We start from the raw sequence: 7,128 nt of genomic DNA on the forward strand, positions 1-7,128 counted from the left end.
GAGTCGACGAGCATCAAAACCTCGCGCCCTTGCACCCAGCCGTGGAGACGCATGGTGGTGGGGGATTCCCCTCCGTCGAGTGCCTCCTTGGAGATGACGCAGCAGTCCGCGCTCCGATCGCTGACTGCGTCGTCACGCGCGCTTGGTTCACTGATGTCCACCGGTTCGCTGTGCATCATGGCGAGAAGCTCCTCAACCACGTGCAGCTGGACCGTCGGCCCACAGCGATGATCGCGCCCCCAGCGCTCGCCACAGGTGAAACAGAGCCCGCGGGCGCGTCGGTATGCACGGAGGGCTGCAATCTTGTCTTCTGTTGGTTGAGGGTGCGCCGCTTCCAGTGCGCGACGATCCGCGCTGCGCCCCTCCATTGGTAGCGCTGACTTGGTCGGCGCAGCTGCTGGTGGCGGTGGCAGAGGAAGGGCTGTGCGTGGCACTCCTCGGAACGTAGCCGGTGCCGAGTGCTGACGATCCTCCCTCCTATCTTCTTTGCGCATAGCTTCCAGCACTTCCTCTTGTAAACAAGCAAGATCGACGGCAGTATTGAGAGTCTTGGGTCGATGTAAAACTACAGCAACACGTATATCTTTCTGTAACCCATCAATAAAATGCGTAATGAAATAAATGGCTCCCACGATTCATGATGGGCCACTAAATTGTGCATGAGCTGGGTGAACTTCTCTGCATATTCAGTCACGGAACCACTCTGCTGCAGACGATTGAATTGTCGCAACAGAGACTGGAATTCCTCTCTCCCAAACTGTGAACACACTGCCTCTGCAAATGCACCCCAATCTGTATAGGATAAGGTGCGCCCTGGTGGACTGCAACCAAGACAGTGCCCCATCAATGAAATACATCGCGGCACAACTCACCCAAGTGTCAGGACTAAGTGTACAGACTCTGAAATACGCCTCACACTTCAGACGCCATGCTCGTGGACCATCGCCATCGAACAGAGGAAATTCAAAACGTGGGGGAGGTGGAAATCGGCTGAATCCGAACTGACACTCTCCCATAAACGAACTCTCTGCAGCAAAAGGGTGGAAATCGGCCATACCCGTGACCGGAGGTGCCCGCGGGGTCCGTTCCCCCGGCGACAACCCCCGGTGATCTTGAGTCCTGCTATGGCCAACGGGCCCGTGGACGTCACCACTGCGAGGCAAGAGGCGCTCGCTGGGTTGAGGAAGACGCGCGTCCGCGATCGGGAAAGGCTTGAGCGGCGGTGCGGTTGTCGACGGAAGGAGTGGAGGCAGATCCGTGAGACGAATCGGATGCACCAGCGAAGTAGTGGAGGCAGATCCGTGAGACGAATCGGATGCACCAGCTCCGTAGCCGCCGCTGGTGCCGGATCAAGCACCGACGCGGTTTCCGGCCGCACCTCCTTGAGCAGCTGTCGCAGTTCGCCCACCTCCGAACGCAGGTCCTCTACCGAGCGCTCGACGGCTGGTCGCCACCCCTGGAGCTCGAGGACGATGGGGTGGATCTCGCCGATCTGGGACGATATGCCGCTGATCGCCGCCGTCAGATCGGCCAGGGCCTTGTTGGTCTCCTCCATGGCGATGGTCTTGCCGCAACGGGTTTGGATGATCGAAGGAAATCGACCGGCCAGGGTTGAGGTGGTGGGTGGAAAGGCTGCTGATACCAAATGTTACGCTCCCACTAGGTAATTTAACTCAATCACAGGCGGAGTACAGAGGAATTGAAGGGTTTTCGATCTAGGGTTCCTGGGATACAAGGAAGAAAGGGATCGGGAGTGAGAGCCGCCGCCGCCAGTGTCTCGTTTCTGCCTGCCTCTGTCCGGTCCCCCCGCTGGCTTAAGTAGCTAGGTCGTTCATTCTGGGCCTCCGTACCGCTTGCTGGGCTTGCGGGCTCGTCCGTTCTTCTCTTGGGTCTGACCGCTGGTGTGGGCTGGTGCGGTAGGGGCTGTAGGCTGGGCCGTAACAAAATTGATGGATCGAGGGGGCAGGACGTGGAGGACGGCACGCGGCGGCAGGGATGGATGTGCCGGCGATGGTGACGCTGCTGGGGATTCGGCGCCAACAGGTCGCGTCGCGGCTCGACGTTCCCGACGGCTGCCCACGGCGCACAGGTCGCCCGCGCCCCCGTCGGGCTCCTAGACCGCCACAACGGCGGAATGGCCCCGCCTCCATGTACGCCCCGTCCTTCTCCCACTCTGCTTGTCTGCTTCGTTTCAATTCTCATCGCCGTGCGCTTGTGGGTTGCGGCAGCGACTGGTGTAATTTGGACAGGAGCAAGTGCGCCAATCAATTCTGATGCGGTGAGATGCACAGGGAGAGGCCTGCATCGGCAAGGCTAGCAGGAGGCCGTCCTCAGGAGGTCTGCGCCACGACGCCGGTAGGTACGGCCGCAAGGAGTGAATTAAGTATCCATGGTTGTTCTCTGTTTTACACCCATAGCAAACTTCAGATTTGAGCATTGATCCAACTGTTTAGTAGTAAACCAGATCACTTAATATCAATTGTTCACTCTGAGTGAATCTCACATCAAAACACCCAGTTTGCAACTGTACTGAAATACAAGGTGTTGGACAATTTGTTCAGGACTACGGTCTCTGATTTAGGTGTAGGAGAATATTTTTTTTTGACGGGTAGGTGTAGGAGAATTTCTTCAGACTATGGGCCTCTGATTTAGGTATAGGATAATCTCTCTCCATGTTATGTTTATCATGTCCTTTGAAAATGCATGAATCTCTACTATCATGTTCTTCAGAACAAATTTAAGTCATGGCTCAAAAACTTTCACACAGATTCTTTTGATTCAGAACGAATGAATGATCAATACTTATACATCTTCCTATTATTAGTTAATTAGGAGCACCATAGTACCTAGCTGTTAATTTGTAGACGCTTTTAACTGTTACTTGTGATTTTTCCTCTCCTTGCAGTTGGTCCTGTTTTCCCATATCATCTGCTTTGTAGAGATAATCTCTCTTTGATTATGCATTTGGCTTACTCATTAGTTCTCCTATTTGCTTCAGTATCTTCACCAAGGAGTTCGGAGGCGATGCAGCAGTGGTGAAGGCGATGGTTGTGCCGGGTGCAGGCAGGTGCAGACGGGTACATTCCTTGACAGTCAATTGCTTTCGATCCCATCCGACTATCATGCAGTCTGACTTAAGATGACTAATTGTTTTTCAGGGTGAATTGAGTTCAGATCCTTGAACAAATGATTGTGATTTTGTAGCTGCAGTGGTGCTATTCTTTATTATTACTTGGTATGTCAGTACTTCCTACCTACTTGAATTTCCCTATTCCCAATTCATGGGATTTTTAATTTTTGATATTTCCATAAATGATTATACACAACTTCTGATGACACATGCCACCTAGTTTCCGTTCTCTATAAGAACTGAGAAGTACGTATGCACTTCCACGACATATAGGTTCATATGGATGTCTTTCAACGACATATAGGGAGAGTGATAGGATCAGACTAAGACATGAAAGTCTGACACACAAACAAAAGTATACGGCATGTACATACTGTTCTTTCATAGTATATGGCATGTATAGAACGTTCACATACAAACAAAGCTACCAAAAAAAATATTAGTAGATGTACAACAATGATAGCTCATGTACAATCCCAAACAAATAATTAGTTTAATTCATTAAGTGGATCCATCAGCAGCAACAGTAACAACTTTAAGAAGAAGCAATTTATCAAGTATGTAATCAGACAAAACTGGGGACACATTTACCTTTTGTGACTTTTAACTGTCCCGTCAATGCATCATGTTCATAAACACGTTTGACCGTTAGGCTGGGAGTGATGTGCTTTCCTTTTCTTTTTTCTCCTTTTTCTGTTTAGAATGCCCCTTTTTCTGTTGATGAGGTCCTGTTATGTTCTCTATCATCATGAACCGTATCTGGCATGTTAAGGTCAGATGTTGCAGTCTGCGATAGTTCCTGTGGAACAATCTTCACCGAAATGAGTAGAAAGACAATTAAAACCAATGAAGAGTATCTCCAGACATTAGACATTAAGAATTGCCCTTTTGGTTGTGTCGTGCAATTTTTATACCTGGACTCCATTTGGGGAGTTGATCCATAGTGGAGATGCTGCTAAGATGGCATCAATTGGCATTTTTCGCATTGATCGTTTCTTTTTCCTTGCTACGTTGGTATTGCTAGCAAGATTTACCCTTTGGCAGTGAGATCCACACGGGGTAAGGTCGTGTGAGGCTACAAATGTTACAGCCATTTAATAACAGTAGAAAAACCTCATCAACTATATGTATGCTCATTGTGATAAATAATAAGAAATTATGCTCGCAATTACCTGGCATTGGCACTGGAGTCATTCGGGAATGATGATCAACATTAGAGATGTCACCAAGAGGGGCTCCGTTAGAGGCATCACCAATAGGGGGTCGGCACAGATTTGGCGCCTCCATATCTTCAAACGTCATGCTCCGTTGGCGCTCAAAAATGAACTTAAAGAAAACATTAAGAGGAGTAAGAAACTGAATAGTTTGTGTGTGATTTTCCAAAACTACATTTGTAAAAGCGCAGAAGGAACTGATGTATATTCAATAATGTACTGAATCCACCTGTTCAGTTTGGCGATTCTAATGTACCATGACCAGTAACTTTCCGCAATAGAAAATTCCAGTCGCCAAACATCGATACCATTATTAGATTACATGATCATTTACACCTCTCAGATTGAGATGATGCATTATCTTACGAATTGATAGAACAAAAATAGGTAACTACAGAAACTCATCTGGCCTGTGAAGTAACTAATACATTCTGTTGCTTTGAACAGACTTGTATTCTTCTGCGCTCACTATGCCTGCAAACAGAAGCACACGATTTTGGATGTCCTGAAGCGCATACAATTTTGGATGTCCTGAAGCGCATACACACGATTTTGTTTGACTTGGTAGTTTACTTGCAGTTTCATCACAATTTACACAGTTTTCTCCTTGTGCATAAACCTCTGTAAGCGTTTAACCGTTAGCGTCTGCACCATCTCTTTTGTAGGGTGTTGAAACTGCCCTTTTGTCATAACATTGATACAGTGTGATGCCTATGGGAAGAAGTGGTGCTTTGAGAGAATAGGTATCTGGATCTCCTGGTTATATACTCTTAGAAGTTAGAAATCAGTTTTCTCTTATTGATGGTTAGCATGCTTGCCTACTTCCTGAATCTTTTCTCCAGTTATGTGAAAGCCATCTAAAATTGCATCTACTCTTTCACTGTAACAGGTTACTGAAGTGCAGTCACGTGCATTGGCTTTCTCATGTGGGTTGGGCCTCATACTTTTCTGTGAAAGCAATCGCATTAGGAGTAAACTGTTCATGCGATGGCTGTATGAGATGTGATGCCTGTATGAGATGCGATGGCTGTATCAAATAATACCTATATCTCGTCGGCGTCTCCTCGTCCAGGATCAGCGCCGGATCCTGGACGTGTTCGGCGGCGGATCCTGGACGTGTCCGATGGAGGGCGGCGAGTGAAGCGCCTTTGATGTGCGAGGCCGGCGGCGAAGGGATGGAGGGCGGCGGCGACGAAGGGATGAAGGGCGGCGGCGAACGAGGGCAGATAGTCGTGCGTGCGAGTGGTTCTCGCTCGGGCAGGAGACCTCGCTTGTACGCGCGGGCGATTGGTTTAGGTTTTTTTTTCGCTGATTAATTTTCGTAGGGTTTTTTTTGCTGGTTAATTTTCGTAGATTTTTTTTACTTCGTTTGTCTTGGGTGCGCTCGGAGGTTAGGCCCTGGAATGCGTGGGGCGGGTGGGGGCCTCGGTACGAGGTTTTTTCGGTTCGTGGCGGCTCAGTGTGAGGTGAGAAAGGTATAAAAAACCATGAGAGGTGGGATGAAAAAAAACCTGGAAGCGAGACTATTAACTGCTCCATTATAAGTAGAGATTAATTGGTGGGAAAGCAGAGGACAATACTAATTCAGAAGCAATATATAATTACGTACATATACAGTACATGCATGCATGTCAGTCGAGAAGCTTTACGGTGATGTTGCCGAATTTGATATTCTGGTCGCTGCGTGGGATGAGCACGACGTTGATGCTGCTGTCGTCGGCGCAGCCAATGTCCCTGAGCAGCTCGTCCAGCACGAGCTGGCGCGACGTCGTGAGCTTCATCGGCATGCCGATGCCGTCGCTCTTCATCGCCTGGGGCACGTTGACGAAGCTCCCGGCAAACTCGCTGTACCGCGGGCCCATCTCCGCCGCGTCCTCCGGGCTTACGTTGATGCACATGTGGAACTTTGGGAACTCTATTCCCTCCACCTCCGCAGCCTCCGTCTTGTTCCCGCGGCCTCCCGTGGCCTAGGCACGGCCACCGGCAGTTTCACCGGCCCGTGCTCCACGGTCAAGGTCACCGAAATGCTGCTAGCTGCTGGAGGAAAGAGAAGAACTGGTTCAAGGCCGGCGTCTCACTCGGTCTGACTTTTGGGAGCGCACGTCCTTCCACGCCGGCCCGCTCTCCGCTGACCTTCACTTTGACGAGGTTCAGTTTCTCGTCGTGGAACAGGAACGTGGATTCGAGCCACTCCTTGTCATCGAAGCCCTTGCTGCGGTTGGCGTCGCCGGCGCACTCGTTGTTCCAGACGTGCCACAGGCGTCAGTCGGTCGATGTTGGCGTGGTGCGCATAGAAGATGGGGTCTTTGGCGGCCCTTTTGAAGTCGCCCATGTCACCGCCGGTCCAGCAGTGGATGGCGGTGTGTGGCATCTGCTGCAGATCGCCGCCCCCCGGAGTTGCCTCTTGTCCTTGTCCTAGGTAGTACTCCTTCCGTTCCGAATTACTTATCGCACGTATGGATGTATCTATATGTATTTTAGTTTTAATATATCCATCTCAGCGACAAGTAATTTGTAACGGAGGGAGTATTTTTTTTGGAACGTTTCCACCGGTGCTGTCTCAATCATGTGTGTTAGAATTATGTCTCCTGCAACTATATTCAAAATACTTGAAACTGTTAATATTCGGAATATATTATTATGAAATTATACATGTATTTATAGATGGAATTGCTTTACATTTTTAGCATGGAATTATTACTTGCTGGAATGTACTTAAGTAATACTCCTATATGCTTAAGGAAGTTGGTAGATTATATCAGTGAAATACAATATACTATTTAT

The 7,128-nt window shown here is 49.1% G+C and overlaps 1 pseudogene; it reads right to left on the reverse strand.

Annotated features, from left to right (window-relative positions):
• Positions 1-565: 565 nt before the first annotated feature.
• On the reverse strand, positions 566-1,555 carry LOC109773956 (uncharacterized; annotated as a pseudogene).
• Between the last annotated feature and the right edge of the window lie 5,573 nt (positions 1,556-7,128).

Source organism: Aegilops tauschii, chromosome 1, assembly GCF_002575655.3.
Source record: "Aegilops tauschii subsp. strangulata cultivar AL8/78 chromosome 1, Aet v6.0, whole genome shotgun sequence".
NCBI classification, from domain to species: domain Eukaryota; kingdom Viridiplantae; phylum Streptophyta; class Magnoliopsida; order Poales; family Poaceae; genus Aegilops; species Aegilops tauschii.